Source organism: Molossus molossus, unplaced genomic scaffold (genome assembly GCF_014108415.1).
Source record: "Molossus molossus isolate mMolMol1 unplaced genomic scaffold, mMolMol1.p scaffold_m16_p_17, whole genome shotgun sequence".
In the NCBI taxonomy this organism is placed as follows: Eukaryota; Metazoa; Chordata; class Mammalia; order Chiroptera; family Molossidae; genus Molossus; species Molossus molossus.
Genome location: NW_023425352.1, coordinates 50,832,470 through 50,847,873, shown reverse-complemented (window position 1 = coordinate 50,847,873; position 15,404 = coordinate 50,832,470). Strand labels below are relative to the sequence as shown.

At 48.8% G+C, this 15,404-nt stretch overlaps 1 pseudogene; it reads left to right on the top strand.

Annotated features, from left to right (window-relative positions):
* The first annotated feature begins 3,548 nt into the window (after nucleotides 1-3,548).
* Nucleotides 3,549-4,411, top strand: LOC118632083 (annotated as a pseudogene).
* The last annotated feature ends 10,993 nt before the right edge of the window (nucleotides 4,412-15,404 follow it).

Genomic DNA, 15,404 nt, shown 5'->3' with positions numbered 1-15,404 from the left:
ATCTCTTTGCATCTATCTATATCTATCTACAAACATCAAACACACACACATATATATATAAAGAGAGAGAAGGAAATCACTCTATACGTTGTGTTTTATAATCCTGTTTTTGCACTTAGTGTATTACCACTACCTTTTGGTGCCAGTGAAATACAGTAGACCCACTTCCTCATTTTAATCACCACATATATTCTGAGTGTTCTGGTGCAGTATCATAACATATTTAACCAAAATTCCCTATTGGGTATTTAGGTTATGTCCAATTTTTGCCCTTTATATATAACATTAAGGTGAACATTTTTATAGATATTTTTAAATTATGTCTTTAGGAAAATGCCCTCGAAGAGTTAAGTCAGAGGGTATGTGCTTTTCAAGGCTTTGATGCACAGTGCTAAGGGTTAAATGTGTGTTTACTGGGGCCTGTGGACTGTCCACCCCCACGGGTGGCGGGGAGGAGGGCAGCCTGTGGACAGAGGTTAGGATTGAGGCCAACCTAGCATGGATCCCACCCTCCAGGGTTTGTCATCAGCCTTCCACTCAGTGACAGAAGTTGCTAACAGGCAGGTAAGGAGCCCCATAGGCTTGGGAGGTGATGCCTGGGAGCAGCAGAGAAGAGGGTGGAGGAGGAGAAAATCTCCAGGTGAAGTCAGGGAAGGCTTCCCGGAGCAGGTGACAGTCCTACTAGCCTTGAAAGATGAAAGGAGGGACCTATTCCGCATGAGTATTCCAGGCGGGGCAAGCGATCAGGAAAGAAGTGCCCCACAAGTTTTGGGGGACGGGTGATGGAAGATGGAGGCAGCCAGAGCCTCCCCTTAGATGAGGCAACTCTCTCCTACTAAGCCGGTTGAGTCTTCAAGAAGGCAGATCCTTGCCCCACGACCAGACCTAAACTGACAACAGAGAAGCCCCCACGGGGAGCTTTGTGACCTTGAGCAACTCACTGAAGCACTCAACCTCTAAGTTTCCCATCTATAAGTGGGGATCAAAATTATACCACAGGGGCTGCGGGGCCTCAGAGGTGTATGGGGTGGGTTTGGGAAATTGTGAGTAATCTAAAGGATTAATCATTACAGTAGGAGCTAGTTTATGGTTTTCTGTCCTAAAAGCTAAACTATATCATGTATCCACGCTCTCAGTTCTAGGATATTTTGCCCCTATGGGACACTGAGACCCAGCAGCTCAGCGAAACATCCCAGGACCAGCTCCCTGGCCCAAGGGGAGGGAAGGAAAGTGGACAGGTACCGAGCGCCGCCACCCCACACCCCTCTGTCACTGCTTCCTTACCTTGAGAGGTGGGAGTTATTATTTGCTCCATTGGACAGGTGAGGAAACTGAGGCTCAGAGTGTTCAGTAATTTACCTCGGTGGACACAGCTGGTAGGTAGGCAGCCAGGATGCAACCCCAGGGCTGTCTGACCCCATAGTCCTCGAGCCTGCCCTGGGCCAAGGTGCCACCAGAGCTGAGATTACTTCTCAGCATCACTTGAAATAGGAGCCCTTTGGAATACAGCTGGGGTCCCCGGGGCTGGAGAGTGTGGGATCTGGGCTGTGTCGATAGAAGGCAGGGACAGACTCCCATAGGCTCGCACCCCTAATACTATCGCTGGCCTCCTCTGCATGGGACAGCCATCTGGTGACCTGACCTTGTGCCTCTGACAATGATTTAACCACATTAGTGGGGAGTTGCTGGCAGGGGTGGGGGGAATCTGTAAAGCTGTCAGGAGGGGAGGGGCTTTAACTCCAGGCTCTTGGCTGGGCCACTGGTTGGGGACAGGAGGAAGGAAACCCAGGGAGACTAGGGGACCTTCTGGTTCTGCTTCGCTGCCTGCACGAGCCCGCTGTGGAGCACCAGGGGCCCACTGAGCCCATGAGCTTCGGCATGTCTTCCCCCAGCCTCAGCCCAGCCTCCCTCAGTGTGACCTCAGGCAGCTCTGAAACACGTCACCCCTCTCTCCTGTCCCACCTGGGCAGAGCCTGACTGACCACTGGCCCAGGAATCCAGAGACCTGGGTTCCTATCACAGCCTCCCCACTGTCTGCTGAGGCCCCAGAGCAAGGGCTGCTGGGAGGGAGGCGACATGTGTGAATGGAGGTGGCCAAGTGGAGACTGTGGTCCCCGGAGGCCGTGGACCCCACAGGGCCCGCTGCTGCGTAGCTCCAGCTGACTATTCCTATGCAGCAATGGAGACTTAGACTTTTTTCAAGAGAAGCTGGAAATTCAGATTTATATGTGAAATCTTTCCAATGTTAGCAACTAACTAGAAAAAAATTCAAACATGGTACAGGCCCAACAAAGTAAGTCTGAAGGCTGAGACTGGACTGGAATCTCTGGTCTGGACGCAGAAATGATAAAGGCCAGAGGAACCACCATTAGATACTGTCTAGCATAGCCTTTTGTTCAGATAGGGAAGCTGAGGCCAGACTGGGGGGGAGAAGCATAACGTGGTTGAGGTCACGTAGTGAGTTAGGGGCCCAGCTGGACGAGGAATCCAAGTCTTCTACTTTCAGCCTGTGCCTTTGCCATAACTTGCCTGGTTGAGGGGGTCTTGGGGAGACATTGGAGACTCTGAGCGGGGTTCGAGGAGAGGGAAGCTGTGAGGCCCTTCCTGGCCAGGCTCAGCTGAGGCACCTCAGCCCTCTGTGGGCCCAGGGGTCCAGCACCCATGTACCCTCTTCACCTTTTCCCCCAGTGCTCCCTCCCTGTCCCAGGACTCCAGGCTCAGGCCCCTGTGGTCAACCTCACAAGCCAGATGGGGGAGGGGCCGCCCAGAGGAGCACAGCAGAAACGTGTGCTCCTTGCAGGTACTGGCAGCAGAGAAAAGGGCTGGGCCACCTGAGCCTGACTCACCAATCAGGTGAGCCACTCAACAGTCCCCAGAGCAGACTGGGGGAGCGGGTAGGTGTGTTCTGCTAATGGGGCTCCCTATCCACAGAAGGAAACCCCCAGACTCCATTTAACCTGCACTATTGGCTTAGCAGCTCTACTTGTCATTCTCTTGGGGATTGCCCCGGAATCTGCACATCACACATCACACTTCCCACAGTCTGCCATCCAGTCACACTGACCATTCTGTGCATGATGTAACCTTGCAGCAAGTACACGTCCCGTCGTCCCTTCTGTCCTTTGTGCAGTTGTTCCCTTACGTTTTCTACATACTCTGAACCTCCAAATATATCATTATTTTCTTGCTTTATACAATTACATTTTTAAAATATTATCTGTTTACCCATATATTGATCATTTCTCACTCTCTTCATTCTTTGTGCAGCTCCATTGGTGTGTGGGAAGAAAACAGAAGATGTACTTATGAACAGGCATTTTCCAGATGTCAAGTGAGTGTCTGCAAGGCAGAGCCCATGGGCCACAGCATGAAGACTAGACTCCACTGTCTGCAATCTGTCTCATTTTTATCTCCCCCGGCACTGGGCACAGGGCCTGACTCACAGCTGACATCAAATTAATATCTTCTGGTTTTTCTGTGCCACCTAGAGAGGGGTCCATATAGCATTGTTCTGGGTTCTCATCATCAATCAAAGAGAAACCTTCACAATGCCTGGGGCCCTTGCTGTCCTCCCAGTGAAATAGGATGGTGTTCTCGAGGTCTTTGCTGCAGAAACCCACCTAGGTGGCACCAGCCTGGACTTCCAAATGGAACAGCACATCTCCCGAAGGGAAAGCGACAGCGTCGACAACAGAGAGCTGGAAAGAACCTGGGAGAAGCCTCTGCCGGCAGCTTGTGCCATTGCTGCCACCAAAATCCCAGCCGCTGTCGGTGTCGCATCCTGATTACCGGTAGCGGGCTGTGTGCACATCTGCTGCTGCCGCTGGAGACAGTCCTGTCCGTGGTCCCTTCACTCCTGGGACCTTCGCTAGCCAGATCCAGGCAGCCTTCCGGAGCCATGCCTTCTGGCGGTTACTGACCCCGGGACTGACCACCAGCCTCGCACAGGGGCATCCTTGTTAACTTGCCTACAATTGCTCTGTGTCACACAGACCCTTCCGCGTGCCCTGTGGACACCGTCATCCTATGCAACATCAAGGGGGCTCACTCAGCAGGTCTGATGGGCAGATGCTGGCCGGGAGTTCTATGCACACATGGCACCATCTCGCGTGACCACTAGGGAAGGTCATGTCCGATCTGTTTCTACAGAAATCCTGAAGAGATTGAAAAGGAAAGAGCAGGCTGCCGCGGAAAGGCTGTGACCCAGGGGCAGTCTCCGCGTGAGTGGACCGCTCCAGCTTCTGAATTTCCTGCTGCTCAGCCTGAGGCTGGCATCTGCCCGTTCCTGCCTGAAGCCCGGAGCGCTCAGACTGCCACCGAAGGCTGGTCAGCAGCCCCCCGGGCTCAGGCCACTGAGCGGGTTCAAACAAACACTAAGTGGGCTAACACTGATTTTCCAACAGCCTCTTAAACAGAAAATGGCAATAAGGTTGACGGAAAATAAACAGTTTCTGAAAGAAGTAAATATTTGTTGGATAAGCGGATGGATAAATATGAGAAGACACGGAGTGTTTGGATAAGTGGTTACGGGGTGTAGCGTACTCAGGCACGTGGGTGTGGGCGAAGGAGAGCACGTGACATGAGTTTTGGCGAGAACGGGGCACAGGTCTTCCTCAGGGAGAGTTCCATGCTAAGGTTTGGGTTCAGAGGGCTCTCCGACTGCAGGAGACGTCTGAGCAGTGACACTTGCTAAGAGTTTAACCTCAGTAGTTAGTATGAGAGGTTGGAGACCTAGGAGATGAGGAGGTGCTGATGCAGGAGAGAGTTAAGGCAGAACTGCGTTGGTGACTGGATGTTGGAGTCGTACGACAGCGGGGTGTGGGGGAGACTGGCCAGAAAAGGGATGAGAGGTGTCAGGACAGAGGTGGATCAACGAGGACCCAGGAGTTTCCACTTTGGGAGCCTGGGACAGAAAACTTCATGGTGAGAAGCTTGGGAGAAAACACGAGTCCAGTTGAAGGTCTCATGTTTTTTAGTTGAGACATCAAGTGGGTGTATCTCATAGGCCATGGGATTTTTCAGAGATGGGAATAAAGGTGGGCACCATCAGGGAAGGCATGAACCCTCGGACATTCAGAGGATGGGAACACACTGACAAATTATACTACTCCAGAAGGCACCTGTGGTCCGGAGAATATGTGTCTTAAACACGCGTGCCCGCACACCCCAGGCAGCAGAGGCCTGGCTGGGGCCCATAGGAACACACACACACACACACACACACACACACACACACACACTGCTCAGAGAAGGAGGAAGAGGCCAGGCAGAGTGCTATCCTGGGAGCCAAGAAAGTCTGCGTATAAAAAGAATAAAGCTTTTAACAGTCAAATGCCACAAGCAGGTGAAGAATAGGGCCTGGAAATGGGACGGCAAGGAGATGTGGGGTGGGCTCTGCCGCTGACTAGCTGGTGTCCCTAGCCGGTCACCCGGCCTCAGCTAGCTCCTGCAGAGAGGTTCAGGAGCGGATCCTCGGCTGTGCCTGGCGCCGGCAGAGCGATGCGCAGGGTCCTGTTTTGCTGATGATGACTACTGTTCCGTTGGCCTGCTCCGAGCTTCCTTGACTGCCTCAGCCTGCGCAGACTACCCTTACCTTGGCTCTCCCCCCTGCCTCACTCCCTAAGCATCTGACTGGAGACATCCCTGCAGACCTAGGGGGTGTCCCTAGGTCTCTGGATCAGACTCGCATCTCCCTGGTCTCCTCTCCCCCACCATTCTGAGAGCAGGGATGGCCTGGGGGAGCAGGGGAGCAGGAAGTCCCCAAAGCCCAACCTGGTCCAGGATTGTCCGTGGTGAGTAGGTGGAACTTAATTGAGCCACACCCCTTAGCAGGCACCGCCCCTCCCTCAGCTTTCCCAATTTGCCTAAATTTCTCCGGGGATGGGGTTGGGGCCAGTATTGTCCCATCCTTGGGCCTAAACTCACCCAAAAGCTCCCGTGAGACAGGAGATGCAGGCCATGTCCCGTCTGGGAAGGGCGTTGGCAGGGTGTCTCTAAACCTCGAATCCCTCCAACGCCCTCAGGTCCCTGTGCCACAGGAGACCCATTCCTGGGCCAGAGAGCTCGGTCAGCTGGGGACGGGAGGGAAGCACAAAGGGGCAAGCTGTGTGGCCTCGGGCAGCCGGCTTTTGAAGGCCGATTTGCTCTGGCTGGGCTGCAGGAAGCAAATGCTAATTTCCTCAGAAGGGGGTCTGCCTTCCCTTCCTCCCTAGTCCATAGGAAGGAAGAGTGGAAGACCAAATTTTCTTGTTGCCCTGGGACCACCATCGTCCTCCCCCTCCCTCAGGCTCCTCACAACTTCTGGGACCCCAGTGATCAGAAAGAACAGAAGGCAGGTCTGATCACCACCGTAATGCAGTAGATCACCACCCTGCCTCTATTCTCCCCACCGAGTAGTTGGGCGACCAAGGTTAAGGGCAGCCAGGCTGGAGCCGCCACACCCACCGCAGGGCCAGGGCTGGGAGGGCCCAGAGCAGCGGTTCTCAGCCTGTGGGTCGCAACCTCTTTGGGGGTCAAAAGACCCCTTTCCCAGAGGTCGCCTAAGACCATCAGAAAACACATATTTCCGATGGCGATTCATAACAGTAGCAAAATTACAGTTATGAAGTAGCAACGAAAATAATTTTATGGTTGGGGTCACCACAACAGGAGGACCTGTATCAAAGGGTCGCGGCATCAGGAAGGTTGACAACCACTGGCCTAGAGGTACGAACAGGAACAGCTCTTTGAACTGCTGGAGGAGAGAAGTGTTCCTTTTTCAATCCTCTTAATCTCCTTGGATTAGGTCCAGAAGTCCGAGTTTGTTGCAAACACTTGCTAACCATCCTCCCCACCACCTACTATTCTCAGCAACCCCCCCCAGAGCCTCCAAGCCCCAAGCCCTGGCTGCCCCAACACCCAGCCGAGGTTTAGCAATATTGGGCTATTTAAATTAAATTTTGTTTTAGAATTTGTTTCTATTTCTTTTATTTGCAGTTACAATATAAACTTTTCTTTTTAAATACTGTTCAAATAAAATACTTTAAATTTAAAGAAAAGGATTAATAGTTTAGGTGGGTATGGCGAAAGCAAAAAGTATGCAGTGGGTGCTTGATGATTCAGTCTGGGAAACCCTAGTCTGATGGGCCAAGAGTGGGGTTCAGAGAGGCTGAGTCTTGCCCAAGGGGAGCTGGGACCTCCTGCGCCACCCACAGGCCTGGCTGCCCAGAGCCTCTAAGGACCTGGAGCTTCCCAGGGGGACTCTCTGGCACAGAGGAATGAGTTAAACACCCCCAGTTCCACCTCTCCTCCCTCCAGGCCTATCCCCCATGTCTCCTAGGGCTGGGGGCTTGGCACACACACACACACACTCACACACACCCTCCCTGCCTTCTCCCCACCTTCCCCTCCCCTCTCTCCCTAGAGACGAGGCCTCTTTGGCAGCCCCTTTGGAAGGTAATTGGATTTCTCCCCTTGTTAGTTTGCAATGAAAATGTCATCCATTCCGGGCCACCGCCAGGGAGGGGTCAGGAGCCTATTCAGCAAGTCCGCCCAGAGCTGTGAAGCTATTCAGGCCTCACAACCTCCAGCCCGCAGCTGCGGAGACTTTCCCTGACAATGCCCCCCTTCGCCTCCACCCCCACCGGCAGGCCCCGCCCAGAGTGGCCGTGGCTGGGCTGGGACTGGGGGGCTGGATTCTGAGGCTCCAAGGTCACCACCACCCAGCCCCAGTGAGTAGGGCTAGAGGAATTTAATTTTAAGAGCATTCCCCCACCCCCAAATGTGGGCATGTGGTAGGGGGTAGGCTTCCCCCAAGGGGGAAGTTCCATTAATTCTAAGACTAGAAGCGGGGTGAGAGAGACCACAAAGGGCAGATTCTGGGACAGAAGGATGGATACCTTGACCTCCCTTAGGAGACTGTTATGTGTTGTGATGCCCACCAAACCCAAAGCCATTTGGAGCTCCCAACCTCAGCCTGAACAGTGGACAAGTGCATGTTCCATGTCCCCAGGTTCCCAGTTGGAAAGACAGGGGATGAAGTGGCTCACAGTGTATTTGGACTTCTGCCAGAGTCCTTCCCCAGGACCTGTGGGCAAAGGGACAAAATGAGGGGAAATGAGATGGAAAGCCAGTCATATGAATCTGTAACCTTGAAAGGCTTCCCCCAAAGGGAGAATGATAAATCCCCCCTCTGCACCCCCTTTTTCAAACATGGAAACTGAAGTTCAGACTATGTAAGTTCTTACTCAAAACCGCACAACTGACAAGAGGCCAGGAAGGGTTTCCAACCCTGGTGTTTCTCATGCCCAAGCCTGTGTGTCCTAATTGCTATGCTTACTGTTTAAAAAGCAAAGGGATTTTAGATGCATCAACATCCAAACCAGGGCCAGGTCGGTCCACACCTGGTGCCCTGCTCACAGCCTGCTGCAGGGCAAGGGCGCAAATCCACGTGCCTGCAAAACTGCGGGCTCCGGAGACTCCCTCTCCCTCTGGGGACGGTGGGGGCCACAGTGGGCAGCTGCACTCCATTCCCCCGGGGCCTCAAGGACTAAAACAGGAAGTTGCCTGAGGACTCAGCACAAGGAAGGACTTTCTGAGAAAAGAGGGAGTGGGTTGTTTCAGTGGGGAGCAGGGGCTGTGAGTGGAGGCTGGGCCACTACCGACTGGGATTCAAAACCACTGTACTCCAAGGCGCCATTTGGAGCTAATCCCACCTCCCAGCCCTCTTAGCACCGGCTGGCAACTGCAAGCTTCTCCAGCCACTTGGCCTCTCCCTTGCTCTCCCCCCACAATTCACCCTCCGACCCCCAAAGCCTTCCCCTACGTCCTCTCCCTCGTGAATCGGCCCCATGAGGAGTCTGCTGGGGGCGGGGGAGGGCATGGGCTCCTCTGACGTCTCATTAGCTTCCCAAACATCCTCCTCCTTCCACCTTTCGTATAAAGCTCTCTTTCTCTGAGGCACGCAGCCGTCTGCCGTGGTCATCATGGAACATTCTGATGACCCATATTTACGAGGACGTCAGCACTTGGGTCACACTGCTTCCTCCCCCTCAAGTTCTGCCCTCATTCAGGGGCACTCCAGCAGCGCTTGGGAAACTCACCTGGCTCCTCTGTCCCTCAGCTCCAGGACAACCCCCTTTGATTCGCTTCGGCTGCCCACTCCCTGGAGCTTGGCATCACCTGATGTTGTCAACTCCAGAGCCCTCCTCGCCAGTGTAGACTCCAGCCTTCCAGTGCTCCCCCTACTCAGGACACATCCCCGTTGACCTCCTCTCACCTTCGCCAAGACCCCCCTCCTTTCTGGTCTCACTGTTTTCCCACAAAGCCCAGACCCCCCAGGTCCATCACCTGAACATCTCTACCTACATGCTTAGATTCCTACCCCCTGTCCTCAGCCCACCCTGGAGAGCCCCTACCTTGAGCCAGCCATGCCCTCTGGCATGTTATGCTATGGGTTGAATTGTGAGCCTCCCCCCAAATTCATATGCTGAAGTCCTAACCCATCAGTCCCTCAGAATGTGACTTTCTTTGGAAATAGGGTCATAGGCTATGTAATTAGTTAAGTGAGGTCATTCTGGAATAGGCTGGCTCCCTAACCCAGTATGAGTGGTGTCCTTATAAAAGGGCAAGCACACAGGGAGAACGCCATGAGAAGGTTAGATCATGCTGCCACATGCCAGAAACTTCCAGAAGCTAGGAAGGAGGACTGGAGAAGATCCTCCCCTAACACTTCATAGTGAGCGTGGCCTGGACCTTAGACTTCCAGCCTCAACAACCATGAAACAATAAACTGCTGTTGTTCTAAGCCACCCATGTTTGCTACAGCAGCCTGGCAAACGAATATACTTCCTAGCGGGTCCCCCTGCCTCTGCCTTGCTCCCTTCAATACTTCCCCTCACAGCTGCCTGAGGGGTGGGCAACAGAGACCTGACCATCTCTCCTTCCTGTTTAAACACTCGTTGGTGGTTCCTGTCACCCACACTCCACACTCTGAAGCCCAGGTTAGCCCTGCTTGCTGCTCCAGCCCCGTCCACTGTCGGTCCCTTCCTTACACCCTGTGTCTCTGCCGCCAGCAAAGTCCTACATGTGCTATGGCGTTTTTCACCCATCACGTCTGCAGTGCTAAGTGCTCCTTCACTGTTACCACCCCACCTGTTCTCCAGAAACTCGCCTGCTCTTTGCCTTCATGTCCTTCCTTAATAAACCTTCCCAAGATGTCCCTCTCTGGGCCCCAGTACAGTACATCTGTGCCTTTACTCAATAGATTTTACATTTCTCTATGTCTCAGTCTCCTCATCTGCAAAGTGGGGTTAACAATAGGAATTACCTCCAAGGGATTGTTGGAGAATGCAGTGGGTTGGTGGTAGCGGATCTCCAAAGACAGCCGACAGTGGCCCACAGTTCTGGACCGTCCCCTCCAGCGTTAGCCTGGGGTGGCCTGGGACTAAGAATGTTGCTGTGCCAGTTCTGAGTCTGGTCTTTAAAAGGACTAGCAGCAACTTAACCAAAGAAGTAAAGGACCTATTTGCAGAAAACTACAGGTCATTGAAAAAAGAAATAGAGGAAGATATAAAAAAGTGGAAGCACATACCCTGTTCATGGATTGGAAGAATTAACATCATTAAAATGTCCATACTACCCAAAGCAATCTATAGATTCAATGCAATCTCCATTAAAATACCAATGACATACTTCACAGAACTAGAACAAATACTTCAAAAGTTCATATGGAACCAAAAAAGACCCCAAATAGCCACAGCAATCTTGAAAAAGAAGAACAAAGTAGGTGGGATCACAATACCAGATATCAGGTTATACTACAAAGCGACTGTAATCAAAACAGCCTGGTACTGGCACAAGAACAGGCATATAGACCAGTGGAACAGAACTGAAAACCCAGAAATGGACCCAAGGCAATACGCTCAATTAATATTTGACAAAAGTGGCAAGAGCATACAATGGAGTAAAGACAGCCTCTTTAATAAATGGTGTTGGGGAAATTGGACATCTACAGGCAAAAAAATGAAACTAGACCATCAACTTACACCATACACAAAAATAAACTCAAAATGGATAAAAGACTTAAATGTGACCCGTGAATCCATAAAAATTCTAGAAGAAAATGTAGGCAACAAAATTTCGGACATCATACAAAGCAGAATTTTCACTGATACATCACCTAAGGCAACAGAAATAAAGGAGAAAATGAACACATGGGACTACATCAAACTAAAAAGCTTCTGCACAGCAAAAGAAACAATCATCAAAATGGAAAGGCAACCCACTGTATGGGAGAACATCATTGCCAATGATGTATCAGATAAGGGGTTAATTTCCAATATATATAGAGTGCTCATACAACTCAACAAAAGGAAGACAAAGAACCCAATTAAAAAATGGGCAGAGGAGCTGAATAGACAGCTCTCCAAACAGGACATACAAATGGCCAAGAGACATATGAAGAAATGCTCAACATCACTAATCATCAGAGAGATGCAAATTAAAACAACAATGAGGTATCACCTCACACCTGTCAGAATGGCCGCCATCAACAAATCATCAAACAACAAGTGCTGGCGAGGGTGTGGAGAAAAGGGGACTCTAATACACTGCTGGTGGGAATGCAGACTGGTGCAGCCGCTATGGAAAACAATATGGTGCTACCTCAAAAAATTAAAAATTGAACTTCCATTTGACCCAGTGATCCCACTGCTGGGAATATATCCTAAGAAGCCTGAAACACCAATCAGGAAGAATATATGTACCTCCATGTTCATAGCAGCACTATTTACAATAGCTAAGATCTGGAAACAGCCCAAGTGTCCACCAGTAGACGAATGGATAAAAAAGCTGTGGTACATATACACAATGGAGTACTATGCAGCGGTAAGAAAGAAAGAACCCTTATCCTTTGAGACGACATGGAGGGACCTGGAAAGTATTATCCTAAGTGAAAGAAGCCAAGCAGAAAAAGACAAATACCACATGGTCTCACTTATATACGGAATATAATGAACATAACAGTCTGAGGAATACAGTAGACCCAGACACATGGAAGTAGGGCACAGACTGACATCCCTCAGAAGAGGGGATGGGGGGGGGGGGGTGGGAAGAGATAAACCACAGAACTTATATGCATGTATGCATGACCAATGGACATGGACAACTAAGCCGGGGACAGGGTGGAGGGGGGGGTGGGGGGTGCCAATGGGGTAAAAAGGTAAAATATCTGTAACAAAAAAATAAATAAAAATTCATAAAAAAAATAAATAAATAAAAATAAAAAAAATAAAAGGACTAGCAGCTTCTGCTTTGCCCTCTTGGAAGGCACGGCTCTGAGCTGCAGCAGAAGTCGAGCTGTTCTGCTGGAGGAAAGGCCACCTGAACATGTCCCTTGAGGCGAGGCCCTGAGACTCCACAGGGAAGGAGCAAGGACCAGCCATCCCAACAGCTCAGTATCCTGGCTCAGCCTCCCAGTGACCCCAGGTCCACCTGTTACTTGACTGCAACTGCATGAGACTCCAAGGACGACCAGCAGAATAACTGCCCAGCTGAACCCAGCCATCCCATGGAACAGTGAGGGGTAATTAAGCCACCAAATTTTGAGATGGTTTGTTACACAGCAAAGAACAACTGAAGCGGAGTTGAACAAGTGGTGTGCTTAGAACTGCACCTGGAATGTGTTGGTTCTTTGTCACTTGCCCTAGAATCCTTCTGGCTGTCGTGTCCAGCTCTATGGGGTAGGGGAAGGCCAGAGGAGGAGAAATGTGGAGTCAGGAAAGGTCCCCGGTGGAGGCAGTTCTTGACATGGGCTTGCCTAGTGGTTTGATGCCTTGGTACAATATGCCATTCAGCTGGGTTTACGTTCTTCTGAAGTGGGGCAGAGTTGGGCTCAAGGTCTCTCCCATCCTCATTGGCCACCATGATGTCCTGAGCCTCCATGGTTCCCTCACTGGTCCCAGCCCACCATTCCCACCTGGACTTTCTCTCCCGGGAACCTGTGACTCCTATGGGGCATGTGCCAGCCTCCCTTAAATGCTCCGCTGCCTTGGCCTAGTTTATGATGGAAGCAATTTAGATGAGGAGCAGACTGATGGGGAAAATGGTTGAAGAAGTGGGGGGAAGCCCTCAAATTACACCAGATATTCCATTTATCAGCTTGAATAATTTTGTAAAGCAAAACTGTTTATTATTTGGTTGCTTCGGGTACTAATCATATAAGAAAAAAAGAATAATGCTTGATTATTTCCCTTTATCTATCAGGTTTTAAGACAATGAACTGCTTCTCATTCGTCCTCCAAAAGAGACAAATGAGTTCTGTGGGGTTTTTTTTGTTGTTGTTTTTTGTTTTGTTTTGTTTTTTAGCATCATTATGAATTCATGGGTTAAACTTAATAGACTTCAATCCATTATAATTCTTATTCTCATTGAAACTCAAATTATTTCATTTTGATCAACGGGAGCCTCTTCGAGTTAGCTCCTGGGTCCTTTTGACACAACCTTAGTAGCTTGATAACTTCTCTATGTAGTATGACACAATGTTCCAGACTCATATGTTTCTTCCTCCAGGCCAGTAATCTTCTATTTTTCTAAGCCCTGGTTTCACAGGAAAATGGCTTTTCAACATTATAACCTGAGTCCTAGAAATACTCACGCTGCTGGATTGGTCATGGCATTCAGGTCTTTTCAGTGGGCAGAGATAGAACATGGAAATGAAATACAAATATTTGAAGATGAAATACCCCAACAGTTTATACTGTGTCTCCCAATCCTTTTCAAAATTACAGAGTTTTCACTCAGCTCTACTGTACTACATCTGTATCTCCTTTCTTTCATATTAAGATTCCTGGTTACCAGTACACAGGCATTGAAAGGACGAGGATACCCCTTAAATACTCATTTGCTTTATCCCCACTCTGCACATAAGCAGTATCAGAATAGCAATACTAACACTACCACCGCCAACGTGATTATTAAAAATGGTTTAACTTATTTTTTCCTATGCTCTCTCATTCTCCTCCTACCCCTGTTATTTGTGCACTATAATTATACTCAAATTATATAGCCACTGCATTCTATAAGTGACTCTACATTTAATATTCACCTTCAGTCTTTATGCTGATGTCTCTCTGGTCAGTCTTCTTGTCTAAAGCTTATTCTCTGGTAGATCTCTTAGGAAGGGGTCATGGGAACAATATTTTCTGAGTTCTTGCATGTTGATAAGAGTGCGTCTCTGTTTTTGTCAAGTCGGTTTTGTTAGATATAAAATCCTTGGCTCACAGTTTCTTTCCTTCAGTATCTTAAATATGTTACTCCATTTTCTTCTGTTATAAAATGTTACTGTGTAAAAGTCTGGTGATCATCTAATGTTCTTTTTCTTCTAAATCAAATGATTTATTTATTTATTCACTAATTTATTTATTGCCTAGATGACCAGAGAAATTTCCAAGAGTATGTTTTTGGTGTTGTTCATTCTAGGCTGATATTTTCAGATATGTGGTGTGCTCTTTCTAAAACGTAGCTTCTAATTTTTCTTTATTTCAAGAAAGTTTTCTTGAATAATAGTTTCAAGTATTTGTCCTGTACCTGTATTTTGATTTTCTTCTTCAGGGGTGTGTCAGACTTTCTTTGCACATCTTTGATGTCTGTCATCTTCTTTTTCTCTTAACGCATTGTCTGTTCTGTCTGTTCACTGTTACACTCCTTCTGATTTAGTCTTAATTTACAAAGTGATGTTTTTCCTTTTATTTTTTAATTCTTTTCTGGAATTTTGACACCACATTTCAGATTTTTCTAATTCTAATTTAAGTTACTCTTTCATGTTTTATATCAATTTCTTCATGTATTTTTTTTTTTTTTACCACTTTGAGATAATGGGATATAGTTTTATACTTTTTATTATAGGTTTGTCTTTCTGGTATGCCTTTATTGTCTGTAGCAATTATTCTGTTCCTTATTCTCTTTTTTTTTTTAAATAATAAGTTTTATAAGATTTGGCCTCAATATTTCTTGATTATTTATTTTTACATGAAATTAGTTTTCCTGAACTTTTAGAAGGAGGCGTGGTTCAAGATTTTATAAATTATATAACTCTCTCTCTTCTATTGTGTTTATATAGTGTTAAAATCTGGTGGTATGCCCAGCTGGTGTGGCTCAGTGGTTGAGCATCAACCCATGCATCAAGAGGTTGCCGGTTTGATTCCTAGTCAGGGAACATGCCCAGGTTGTGGGCCCGATCCCCAGTGGGGGGCATGCAGGAGGCGGCCAATCAATGTTCTCTCTCACTGATGTTTCTATCTCTCTCTCCCTCTCCTTCTCTCTCTCTAACATCAATAAAAAGAAAAAAAAAATATTTTAAAAAAATGGTTTAAATAAAAGTCTGGTGGCTTGCTTACTCCAATTTTCTAGCAGTTTTCCTGACACCA